Source organism: Mobula birostris, chromosome 7, assembly GCF_030028105.1.
Source record: "Mobula birostris isolate sMobBir1 chromosome 7, sMobBir1.hap1, whole genome shotgun sequence".
In the NCBI taxonomy this organism is placed as follows: Eukaryota; Metazoa; Chordata; class Chondrichthyes; order Myliobatiformes; family Myliobatidae; genus Mobula; species Mobula birostris.
This window is the reverse complement of record NC_092376.1, coordinates 27,056,811-27,070,507: the sequence shown is the minus strand read 5'-3', so window position 1 is coordinate 27,070,507 and position 13,697 is coordinate 27,056,811. Positions and strand designations below refer to the sequence as shown.

Here is a 13,697-nt window from a genome sequence, read left to right as displayed (position 1 = left end):
GTACAAAACACAATACCAACAATCACACACAGCACAAGGCACATATAAGATAGCAGTAAACGTATAGTCACACAAAAAAAATTATAATAAAGCCCAAGTCCCTAAGTGACATGTCCTGTAGATTGATGGCACATGGACGTTGTCAGCAAGAACAAGTCCTCAGCAGCCTGCAGACGAATGCAATCCAGTTTACCTTCCACCCGGTGAACAGCGGAAGGCAGCACCAACAGGAAAGGCTGGCCTTCAATCCAGCACAGACGCCACGCCACACCGCCTCCAGCGTCTCCTCGTCTGGGCGGCTGCAACAGGCACCACCGCAGCATAGGAGCCGATCCACAGCTGCCCCCGCCTTCAGTCTGGTCTAGTCAATAAACCAGTGAATCGGACTTGCAGTATTTTACATCATGAATGTCCGACAGGGTCTTGTGATCACACGGAAAGCGTCCAAGACAGTCACTCACTGTTAGACTGCACACCACCTTCACGCACCAATTCCGAAACCTTGGCAGCAACACAGTCCGCACCAGATCCAGCTCCCCGTCTAAAGAGCAACTTGCTCATGGAGTATACCTTCAGTACTTGAAGTTCTTAATGTTCAGCAGTGTCTTGTGATGGTAAAAAAGATGTTTAAAAAAGATGAAGACACCTTTGGTTGGCCCTGGAGTGGCTGCTGCATCTGAGTGCGCCGCCATCTCACCAGAAAAACGTTGTATGTTCTTGGCTGCGGAGCCAACGGTGCAAAGCTACCATCTATGGGGTTATGGTGGAATAGCCCCAAATCAAAATCCCCTTCAACTATAAAGATTATGACTTGCAGCAATTCAAATACAACGACACACCCCCGTAAGTGTTGCCTTGCAATCTGGTGATAGTTCTTCGGGGGTTTCCAAGTTGGGGACAATGCTTTAAAAATTTTACGATGCATTGGCCGGGAATCGAACCCGGGCCTCCCGCGTGGCAGGCGAGAATTCTACCACTGAACCACCAATGCAGCCGACGGTGTGAAGTTTTTATTCAGAGCTGATGTGCTTTCTACATCTGTTCTAAGACTTAATCGCCGATTTCTTGTCATTTGTGAACTGCCAATGAAAACAATCAAGCATTCAGTCCAATGTTAACTTTGAATGTAGAATTCTAAATGCTGGTACCAATTCGTCTGTCGTCAGGGGCTCTCCAAGTTTACAACATGGTGGATCAAATTGTGTATCATGCTTACTAGTTGAAAGACGTAAAATACATTTAGACTAGGAATCTATCAACCACTCTAGATATGGGTAAAGAAGCGGGATGAATAGTCTTAATGCGATATGCACATCACCGATAAATATTAATATGAACTAGATTTTTTTTGAGAAAATGACAGTATTTCAGTAATGCACACCTCTATTAGTGTGCAAAGTGATAATAAGATAGAGGGAAAGTATCATAGAAACATATGCTGCGGGAAAGGCCGTTCAGCCCATTGTGTCCATGTGGGGCAAAAATGAACTTGAAGTCCATCTTCTTCGCCTACGTCAAAACAGTGGTGGATAGCTTCCTTGCCTAAAAGTATTGGATGTCAATCTGTAATCTTGGAGAGCCCCTGACTACCGACTTTCCCAGCGTTTGCTCTATGGCCCCGCAAGTTAATGCTTTTTAGATCTGTAGTTAGATATTTGTTCAATGTGTTAACGGCTCTGCCTTTCACTACCTTTGCAGGCAGCAAGTTTTAGGTTCCTTCTATTCATTGAACAAAATAATCTTTCGTCAACATCTTCTATTAATTCACTTTAATCTTTGTCCTCCAGCTACCGACCCTTCCGCTTAGATGGTTGGGGGGTGGCGGGGGCGGGGGGACTCTCTGGTTAACTTACCTAGGCCTCTTATAATTTTATACTTATTGTTGTAATCTGAGCATTATTAAAAGTAAGTTAATACTAATTACTTCCTGTGGGCTTTGTATATAGTGTGCCTGCCTGCCGCACGGGTTGTGAAAGCCTCTGTATATACATAACGGTTTTGAATTTCGAGGTAAAGTTGTTTCTTTGGCACGAAGTTGTCCAGTGTGCCTTTTTCAAAGTAGAAGTTACTACATTTATCAGCTTAGTCTCCTCTCGGGTCAGTTCTTTTCCAAAGTAAGCAATCCCAGCCTTGTCAGTCACTCCTCATAGGTACCGTTTTCCAATCTTGGTAACATCCCTGTAAACCTCGTCTGCACCCTAACATTCTTCCCACACTGTGGGGACCAGAATGGGACGCGGTGCCCTAACCGGGGTTTAATCAATGGGTTAAGAGAGCAGGAGATCTCTACTCCTGCCTCAGCCAATCAAGTTTTCGATACACCTTCTTTTCCAATTTATCTACCAATCTGGTAACTTCAGGAAACAGCTTAGATACTTGCGCGCTTTTCTAGTACCCAGCCTCGGAGAAGGGTCCCGGCCCGATCGTGAGTGTTTGTTCGTTTCCATGGATGCTGTTTGAACTTCGGAGTTCTTCCAACATTGCTGTGGATTGTTAACATCTGTAGAACTTCACATCAGCTTAACATCAGCTGCATTGGTGGTTCAGTGGTAGAATTCTCGCCTGCCACGCGGGAGGCCCGGGTTCGATTCCCGGCCAATGCATCCTAGATTTTTAGGGGCGACATGGTTAGTGGAATGCAACATCCGTGATAGTTTGGCTCCGGGTGCTCTGGTTTCTTCCTGCATTCCAAAGACGTATAGGCTAGTAAATTGTTTCCATGGATGTACAACCGTCATGGGCTTCATTAAATGTAATAACCATCATTAAACGTTATTTTCTCAACTATTGTGCACTCTGCAAAAACATTACCTCTTATTTTTCCAGATTAAATTCCATTCCCCACTTGTCCAATCGTTTCTACTTAACAAGGCCTGGGCTCTTGTTAAGTACAGATGTGTACTGTATTTGCTGGTCAGCACGGACATGGGGACCGGTGGGGGCGGGGGGGGGCTCATTTTGTACTGTTTGACTCTGTAGTCCTTTGATATTTTCTTGCAGTCTAGAAATTTCTTCCCCACTGTTAGCCCCTCTGCCTGCTTCTGTTTCATGAAAAATTTCTTCTCAGTAATCATCACATTTAAGTCCAAGTTCCTTATATAATCACAATAAATGACTTGCCCACTTTCTAGTCACTTTACTTCCCATCAATGCTTACCCTTTACTCAATAGTGAGGAAAGCCATCAATGCTTGCAAAGTGATCCAGACCATCTGGGAAAATGGGCTGGAAAACGGTAGATGGAATTTACTGCAGACAAGTGTGAAATGTCACACTTTGGGAGGACAAACCAAGGTAGGACTTTGACTTTTTGTGTGCTTCCCCCTAGCGGTCAGTCTGTGGTTTTGTATTGCCATGTTCTCCTGTCCCTGCTCCTGCTCTACTCTAGCCCCTGTATTACTGAGTACTCCATCTCTCACCTGTTTCTCATTATTACCTGTATTGCTGCCACTGTGTCTCATTGTGCTCCACCTATCATCTGCCTCTCTGTTTATTGCTCAGTGTATTTCAGTCCTGTGTTTTCAGCTGTTTGTTGCCAGATTGTACCACTGAATTTTTCTGAGCCTTTCCAGCATTTGTATCTGTACTCTGTCTGAATATTGACTCTGCCTGTTTCCTGATTCTGGTTTTTGGATTTCTCTGGATGTTTTGATCTCTGCCTGAACTTTGATGCTGACTTTGTTTGCACCTCAGGATTTGTTACTCAATTAATATCACTGTGTGCACAGCACTGGGTCTGTGATTGGATCCCTGCTCCAGTGTCCTGATAGACTCGCACTGTAACTGGTAAGGCTCTGAAATGTGTGGTGAAGCAAAGAGACATAGAAATCCAGATCCATAATTCCTTCAAATTGGCACCACTGTTAAATAAGGTGAGTTTTTGGGATCTGGCACTGCAAGATAAATCTGGGCACTGTATGTACAGGACTTGAGATGTTATGTTCAAATTGTTTAAGACAGTGATGTTGCTGAATTTAAGAGTATCATCTGCAATTCTAGTTACCTACCTACTAGAAAGATATCAATAAGCTTAAAAAACTGCTGGGAAAATTTACATGGATATTGTTGGGACACAAAGAATTGAGTTCCAGGGAAAAGTTGAATAGGTCAGGGTTTCCTTCCCTTAAATGAGTGGAGTTTGACAAAGGTATACAACATTGAGTGGTATAGATGGGGTGAGTGTATGAAGGCTTTCTTCCCTCAGGATGGGTGAGACTAGATCTAGAGGTCAGGGGTTTAGGGTGAAAGGTGAAATATTTAGAGGAATCTGGGGGGCTGGGGGAATTCTTCTCGCACAGAGTGGTGGACATGAAATGAGCTACCAGCAGAAATGGTGAATGTGGGTTCATTTAAAAGAAGTTTGGATAGGGACACGAATGAGAGGTATGGAGGGCTATGACCCAATGTAGGTAAATGAGACTAGGCAGAGTTCAATGCTGGCATAGACTAGATGGACTGAAGGACCTGTTTCTATGACTTCCTGTCACTAAGCTAATATTTTATCCAATCAGCCATTCTGCCTTGGATTCTGTGATTAACTGGTAGTAACAATTTAAGCTCATAATTGGAGCTAATGTTTAAATAAATTTTACACTAAGGATATATTGAGCATGACACTCCACCACAAATCATTATGTTAACAGAGTGCAATTGTTATACCAAGTGTAATTAAATTGTGAGTGAGGCAATGTGGCTGAGGAAAAGACTATATAAATCGTTTGGCTAAGTAGCTTTTCCATGCAGTCTATGTCCCATAAGTGGAGCTATTACCTCATTTCCAATTACTGTACTGACCAATCCCAAACATAAATTCCATAGAGCAAAATTAACATTAAATGCTGTCTAACAGTATTTTCATTTGTTCTGGAAGATTACACAGTGCTTGAACTTTGTTATTGTTTTTGCTTCACTATGAGTGTATTTGTTTGGATATAATCATTATTTATCCATTATCCACCCTCTCATTTGGAGTCACACCTTTGACAAGCATAGTCCCAGTTATAGTGTTTAAACAATGTGATTTGACAATGTAGACTTAATAAAAGCACACCTTTAAAACAAAAGGCATTGTAAACTACATTGATTTTAATAGGGGTGTGAACTGAGACTTCAAGTGGATTGTTCAATTATTGGTCAAAAACTTTTTTTTTTAAAAAAAAAGAGAAATCCAGCATGCTCTTTTCGCTGCTGCTATCAGGTAGAAGGTACAAGAATGTCAGGACTCGCACCAGCAAGTTCAAGAACAGTTACTACCCCTCAACCATCAGGCTCTTGAACAAAAGGGGATAACCATACTCAGTATATTTCTGGTGGTCCTGCAACTGATGATCTCACTTTAAGGACTCTTTTATCTTGTTATCTCATGCTCTTGGTATTTATTTATATTTGCATTTGCACAGTTTCTTGTCTATTGGTCCTGTTTACAGTCACTGTTCTATAGAGTTGCTAAGTATGCCTGCAGGAAAAAGAATCTGTCGTATGTGGTGACATGTACAGTATATACTTTAATAATTGTACTTTGAACTTTGAGAATCAGTTTGCCCACAGAAGGCAGAGGGAGCTTGTAGATGGAACATATTATGTCTGGAGGTTGGTGAGTAGTGATGTTCCACAGGGATCTGTTCTGGGGACCCCTGCTCCTCATGGTTTTTTTATTACTCACTTGGATGAGGAAGTGGCAGCGTGGGTTAGTAAGTGTGCAGATCACATAGTTGATGGTGTTGTGGCTCGTGTAGAAGGTTGTCATGAGTTACAAAACATAGATAAGGTGTAGAGCTAAGAAATTGGAAGATGGAGTTCAACCAAGAGAAGTTTTGTGCTGTAATTGTTCTGCATTTTATCTTCTAATTATATGTAACAGAAGGAGTGTTGGAATGGAAGAAGGCAGAGACCACAAAACTAACATGACAGTTTAAAGACACTGGGAGTGTCTAATCAAGAACAATAACTAAACAAATAACATTGAAGATAGAAGGGTGGAGGTAAACAGAGCAATTGAGAAAAGAACTAGTGCAAATGTTGGGTAACATAGGGGAAGGTTTGACCCAAATGCAGAGTAGTGGGGAAAATTTATCTGTGAGTGATCACTTTAATAATAAAATGCAAAATAACAAGCCCCAATAAGCCATGAAATGAGAGAGAATGGATACTTAACACAAGGTAGAGGTAGCTGGAGGCTAGAGGCAACTAGTTGAGACTGGCTGATTCAATGGGTGTACCAGGACTGTGGATGAGAGCTGGGTTTAAATAGGCTGCAGCTGAGGAATTGGAAATGAGTGGCAGGTGACTCCTGTCAGCTGGCTGGAGACTGGGAATTGCCAGTCCAGGGTAATCCAAGTGGGTCCAGTGGAACTCCTTGATGAACGATGGATCCAAGATGAAGCTGGACAGCACTTAAGACCTCTCCTTCAGGTCGCACCCTTCCCAGTCGACCAGATAATTCACAGACCATCCACGACCAGCTGAATCCATCAACCAGCAAACTATGTTCATTGCACCATCTTCCACCATCCTAGGATCTGGAAGAACAGGCTCAGGTGGGTTTAGTCTATGGAGAATGGGCTTGAGGAAGTTTAAGATTTTATATATATAATATTTATTTAAAAAAAAAAAATTCAGATATGAGTTGAGAGGCCATGAACAAAAAAAGGGGAAAAGGCAATGGATCACATTTCTTCAGATATAACCCAGACCTCTGGTGAGTGCTATTTGCAGATTGTGGGCCCAGAATTCAGTTTGGAATGAGGAAAGCAGCTGAATTGTCAATCCAAGTGTTCTGTAAACTGCCACAAGTTGTAGACTGATTTATGTTCAATTATTGAACTCAGCACAGCAGGCTGGCTGACAACTATTTTCCAGAATTTTGTTTTATGCTGCAGCAATTTAATTAAAAAAAAACACTACAAGTCAAACCCCTTGCCCAGGAGGTCTACTATTACAACAGCGCAATTTAATTTTTCATTTTGGGAAGGCAAAAATCTGCAGATGCTGTATTTATTACAGAGAATCGTAAACACAAGAAATTCTGCAAGATGCTGGCAATCCAAAGCAACACACAAATACTGGAGGAACTCAGCAGGTCAGGCAACATCTATGGAAAGGAATTAAGAGTCTATGTTTTTTTTTTAGGAGTGGAAAGGAAGACAGCGAATAAAAAGCTGAGGCGAGGGGAAGGAGGAGACTCAGTGGGAGGTGATAGGTGGGTGAGAAGAGTTAAGAGGCCAGAGTAGGTGTTGTTGCATGAACGATATCACTGGGGAGAAGTACTGGTAGATATGAAGCAATCTCTTTATTCAACAAAATAATAGCAGACATCACTTTTGGAGGAAGAAGATCTGCTTGACCCAACACCACATTTTATATACTAAAGATCAAAGGACAGTTCAGGACAATTCCATATTTACAATGCATTCACAATACTTTTGATCTATTTACACAACCTTTACACCGCCCCCTGTGCACCCACATTACTAACACCAAAATAATGAATTTAAATCTGCATTGTCTGGTCTTTCAACTAGCTGTGGTTCACGGTTCTTAGGAACCTCTTGTTCAGAGCTGCACTTTGGATTTAATCTACAGTCCATACCCAGATCTGAAGATTGGCTGAAGTTATTAGTTATATGTGCTAACCACAAAAAAAGTTCCAACATTGAGGAAGGGGGGGTGGAACCAGTTTTTTCCAGAAGTCGATATTCATGCTATCAGGTTGGAAGCTATCTTGACTGAATGTGAGGTGTTTCTCCCCCACCCTGAGGGTGGACTCATGGTACAAGAGGAGAAGGCCAGGGACTGACATGTTGAAGCAGGAATAGAAATCAGAATTAAAATGTCTGGGCAGTGGGAAGTTCTGCTTTTAATGAATAGAGCTGAGGTGCTCAACAAAGTGGTCCCCCAATTTACAATGGATCTCACCAATGTAGCTGAGGGTACATGGGGTGCACCAGATACAATAGATGACCCCAGCAGATTCACAGGTGAAGTGTTTCCACTGGAAGGACTATTTGGAGGTGAGGAAGGAGGTGAATGGGCAAGTGTAATACTTGGGCTGCTTGCAGGGATGAGTGCTGGGAAGGAGATTAGTGGGAGACAAGAAGTGATCCTTGCAGAGTGAGGAGGTAAACATGTGTTTGGTGATAGGATCCCTTTGGAGATGGCAGAAGTTTTGGAGAATGATGTGTTGGATGCGGAGGTTCATGGGGTGGTAGGTGAGGACAAGAGGAACTCTATCACCGTTAAGGCGGCTGGAAGATGGGGTTAACACAGAAATGGAGAGGATACGGATAAGGACAGCATCAATGGTGGAGGAAAGGAAACTTGGGAGCAGGTGTGGCAGAGATGATGGAACTGAGAAAAGGGAATAGCATCTTTGCAGGAGACAGGGTGGGAAGAGATATATTCAAGATAACCATGGGAATTGGTGGGTTTATAGAAGATGTTGGGTGATAGTTTGTCTCCAGAGATGGAGATCAAGAAAGGGGAGGAGGTGTCGGAAATGGACTAATTGAATTTAAGAGCAAGGTGGAAGTTGGAGGAAAAGTTGATGAAATTGCTGAACTGAGCATGGGTGCATAAAACAGCAACAATGCAGTTGTTAATGCAGCAGAGGAAGAGCTGGGGAGCATTTCTGGGGAAAGCTTGGAACATGGACTATTTTGCCTAGCCAACAAAAAGGCAGGCATAGCGGAGACCCCTGTGGGTGCTCGTGGCTATCCCTCGATTCTGGAAAAAGTGGGAGTAGTCAAAGGAAGATTGAGGCTGAGAACCAGTTCTGCCAGATGGAAGAGGGCGGTGGAGAGTAACTGGTTCTTTTATTTTTTTTTAATAAGTGGAAAGCCTTAAGGCAGCCTTGGTGGTGGGGGGGGGGGGGTGGGGGGGGGTGGTAATATAAGTGTCTAGGGACTGGACATCCATGGTGAAAATGAGGCAGTCAGGGTCAGGGAATTGAATGTTAGAGAGGAGATCAAGAGCATGAGAAGTGTTATGGATGTAAGTGGGAAGGGACTGAACCAAGGGGGACAGAATGGAGTCAAGTATGAGGACACGCGTTCAGTGGGGCAGGAGCAAGCAGAGACAATGGGCCGACCCGGACAGTCAGGTTTGGGTAGGAGGTAGCAGCAAGCAGTGCGGGGAAAGGAATGGTGGGAATTCCAGACAATACTGGAAAATATCAAAGTAAATTATTATCAAAGTGCCTATACTAACCTAAGATTCATTTTCTTGCAGGCATTTCGGAACAAAGGAATACACTGTAAAAACAGTACAGAGACTGACAAAACAACCGATGTGCAAAATAATACTGAGAGTATGAGTTGGCTCTTGGAAAGTGAGTCCATGGAATTAGTTCAGAGTTGAGGGTGAAATTATCCACGCCAGTTCAGGAGCTTGATGGTTGTAGGGTAATAACTGTTTTTGAACTTTGGTGTGGGACCCAAGACTTTTCTACCTTCTTCCCAATGGCAGCCGCGAAAAGAGAGCAGGGCGTGGATGGAGGTACCAGACGCCCAGTTACCCTCGCAGTGCTGTTATCAGCTTGAATTTCAACAGCCTGTCAAGTGAAAAAAAATTCTAAATATAAAAGTACAATTTAATGTCCAAGTGAAACGAATTTAGTTATAATTCTACAGAGTGAGAGTTACGTGCTCCATTAACCAGGGTGCAGCCATCTTTCTTTTGCTTCCACGCGCCCCCTGCTGGTGAGTTCTAGTACAGCAAACCAAAAGATTAAAGATCACCATCAAACCCACAGATAAAGGGCAGTGCTGTAGTAATCTGGCAGACTGACTTCTATCTTGTTGAGCCCCGGCGACAATTGTTAGACCCCTCTTCTTACTTACCTCTCAAACAGGATCCCACTAAGGAGCACCCGGCCATTGTCTCCCACACTATCACCGACCTCAACAACTTGGGGTTCTCCCATCCACTGCCACCAACCTCATAGTTCCCTCACTCGCACCTCCCGTTTCTACATCTTACCCAAGATCCACAAACCTACTTGTCCAGGTAGACCCATTGTTTCTGCTTGTTCCTGCCCCGCCGAACTTGTATCTGCATTCCTTGACTCAGTTTTAACACCCCTCCCCCCAGGTTCAGTCCCTTCCCACCTACATCCGTGACACTTCACACGCATTTGATCTCTCCAATGATTTCAAGTTCCCTAGCTCTGATCATCTTATTTTTACTATGGATGTCCAGTCCCCATACACCTCCATCCCCCACGAAAAGCTCTCTGTTTCTTTCTGGACATCAGACCCAACTAGTTCCCCTCCACCACTGGCGAATCTTCTCACTCTCAATAATTTCTCCTTTGGCTCCTCCCACTTCCTTCAAGCAAAAGGTCTAACCATGGGCACTCGGATGGGTCCCAGCTATGCCTGCCTTTTTGTCGGCTACGTGGAACAGTCTATATTCCCAGCCTACACTGGTTTCACTCCCCAACTTTTCCTATGCTACGTCGACGACTGCAGTTGGTGCTGCTTCCTGCACACGTGCTGAGTTTGTCGACTTAATGAACTTTGCCTCCAACTTTCACCCTGCCCTCAAATTTACCTGGTCCATTTCCGACACCTCCCTCCCCTTTCTCAATCTCACTGTCTCTAACTCTGGAGACAGTTTATCTACTGAGGTCTATTATAAACCACTGATTCTCACAGCTACCTGGACTGTACCTCTACCCACCATCTTACTTGTAAAAATGCCACCCCCTTCTCTCAATTCCTCCGTCTCCACCGCATCAGATCTCAGGATGAGGCTTTTCATTCCAGAACTAGGGGTATGTCCCCCTTCTTCAAGAAAGGGGCTTCCCTTCCTCCATCATCAACACTGCCCTCAACCGCATCACTTCCATTTTGCGCATGTCTGCTCTGACCCCATCCTCCCACCACCCCACCAGGGATAGGATTCCTCTTGTCCTCACCTAATCCATCAGCCTCCGCGTCCAGCACATAATTCTCCGGAACTTCCACCTTCTCCAACAGGAGCCCACCAACAAACATATCTTTCCCTCCCCACGCCCCACTTTCTGCTTTCCAGAGGGATCGCTCCCTACGCGACTTCCTTGTTCATTCATCCCTCCCACTGATCTCCCTCCTGGCACTTATCCTTGCAAGCGGAACAAGTGCTTCACCTGCCCCTACACCTCCTCCCTCACTACCATTTAGGGCCCCAAACAGTCCTTCCCAGTGAGACAACACTTGACCTGTGAGTCTTTTGGGGTCATCTACTGTATCCGTTGCTCCCTTTGTGGCCTCCAGTATATCCGTGAGACCGGACGTGAATTGGGAAACTGTTTCACCGAGCACCTACGCTCTAATTGAAAGAGCAAGATCTTCCAGTGGCCACCTATTTTAATCCTACCTCCCATTCTAACATGGCAGTCCATGGCCTCCTCCACTGTCGTGATGAGGCCTCACTCAGGATGGAGGAGCAACACCATATTCCATCTGGGTAGCCTCCAACCTGATGGCATAAACATCGATTTCTTGTGTGACAAAAGAACCAGTTATCAGAAGATCGCTGCAGATAAGAGGACAATGAGGGAACTTTCAAAATGCTAATAAGAGAGACGAGAGAGATTACCAAAAGGAATTCAGAGTATTATCAGAGACCGGTTGCTTTGAACCCTGAACTGTTTGAAGTTTGATGGACAGGCGATACCCCAGCAGGGGGATAAAAAAGGACAGGTTCGCTAAGGCAAGAGACATACGACACCACAAGGTATCGAAAGCCTGAAAGCGGTGTGCCGCCACAAGTTGGTGACAGTTTTGGAGGTCCGGTCGCGGGACCAGCCATAGACGCACAGGGTGGAACGGTACGGGTCGGTGGGAACCCGGTGGGTGTGTCCGCCCTTGCCTGGGTGCCGGGTTCACCGCAGAAGAACGATCGTATCTGGAACGGAGGGGTCACTGTCGGTGACCTCAGAAGACATTACAAAGGGCTCGCCCGAAAGCTAACTGCGAGGAATATCGAAGGTCTGTTTGGAATCCGATTTGCATATTCATTCGTTCTCTCTCTCTCTCTCTCTCTCTCCCCCCCCCAACGGCACGACGGCGATTACTGCGAACTGAACTAAACTGAACTCTGTGTCACTTGTGTCTGATCATTCTACCCCTAGACTGCGATAGAGCTTGATTGATCCTATTATCATAGTTCCGTGTACATGTGTTTATTCATTGCTAACCTGTTGCATTTATCTCCTTACTATTAGAGTACTGTGTTGCTGATTTCTTTAATAAAACTTTCTTAGTTCCAGTAATCCAGACTCCAACTAAGTGGTCCATTTCTGCTGGTTTGGCAACCCAGTTACGGGGTACGTAACACTTGAACTTCCGGTAACGCCACTCCACTCCTTCACCCTTCCCCATTCCCTCTTCCCTCTCTCACCTTGTCTCCTTACCTGCCCATCGCTTCCCCCTTTCCTTTCTTCCATGGCCTTCTGTTCTCTCCTATCAGATTCCCCTTCTCCAGCCCTGTATCTCTTTCACCAAACGACCTCCCCCCTTCTTTCCTTCACCCCTCCCGGTTTCACCTGTCACCTTGTGGTTCTTCCTCCCCCCCCTTCACTTTCTTACTCTAACTTTTTTTCCCCCCAGTCCTGATGAAGGGTCTCGGCCTGAAACGTCGACTGTTTACTCTTTTCCATAGATGTTGCCTGGCCTGCTGAGTTCCTCCAGCATTTTGTCTGTGTTGCTCTGGATTTCAAGCATCTACAGATCTTCTCTTGTTTGTTAAGGATTAGCCTTCTTTGTCACGTGTACATTGAAATGCATCCTATGGATCAAATCCGCGAGGATTGTGCTGGGGGCAGCTCGCAAGTGTCGCCACACTTCGAATGCTGACATAGTACGCCCACAACTCATTAACTCTAATCGAATGTCCTTGGGAGGAAACCGGGGCACCCGGAGGAAACCCATGCGGTCATATACAGGCTCTGAACAGACAGCGGGCGGGAGTTGAACCGCAATCTTACAGCTGACACTGTAAAGCGCCACGCTAACTGCTATATCACCATGCACAAAGACAAACGCTTCAATTATATTTCGCATTCTTCAGCTCCCGCCCACTGAGTATATGTGGCAGCCGAAATTCTGCTAACCCATCAGAATTGAGGCATGGTGGGACTCTCACCCTGTGTTAGCAGTCTGGGCTGGGGTTATTATAGTTCAACAGGAAGCTGGTAGCTGTATAAACACAAAAGAGCAGAGAGAAAAAGAAAATCGCCTTGCTGTCAGAGCTGGTGTTGGGACATTACTGGTGCTCATTACCGCTGGCTGGCTGGAGATTTAAATTAAAGTCACTCTTCGGTCCCACAGGGAATTTTATGGTACTTTCCACAGGGAATGACAGGGTAGTTTTATGAGGGGCCGAAATAGCAACAGTATATTCTTCTCCAGTGATCTTGCCTGAACTGCTGAGTTCCTCCAGCGTTTTATTTGGTTCCCCGGGAAGGCGAATGACCTGCTTCTGATCCGCTGCCGTGACCAATTCTTTGAGCGCTCCGAGGGGCCTGTAACATGGCAACTAACACACGTTTTGAGTAGGAAGGGATTTTGCCAGATCTAATACTGGTGAGCTGAACTGAACCTCGCGACTCCAACTAGATTAAATAGCACAGGAATGAGCTGAAACTGGGATCGAGTATTGCAGAGGGTTTCAATTATGGGGGTGAATTACAGGTCGGTCATGTCCCCTGCAAAGCGC

The 13,697-nt window shown here is 44.9% G+C and overlaps 2 non-coding genes across 2 annotated transcripts; one reads left to right on the top strand and one right to left on the bottom strand.

Moving 5' to 3' along the window:
* Window positions 1-920: 920 nt before the first annotated feature.
* On the bottom strand, window positions 921-991 carry trnag-gcc (transfer RNA glycine (anticodon GCC)). The gene has a single exon. It is a non-coding gene; the product is annotated as a tRNA-Gly (tRNA).
* Window positions 992-2,532: 1,541 nt separating this feature from the next.
* trnag-gcc (transfer RNA glycine (anticodon GCC)) lies at window positions 2,533-2,603 on the top strand. The gene has a single exon. It is a non-coding gene; the product is annotated as a tRNA-Gly (tRNA).
* The last annotated feature ends 11,094 nt before the right edge of the window (window positions 2,604-13,697 follow it).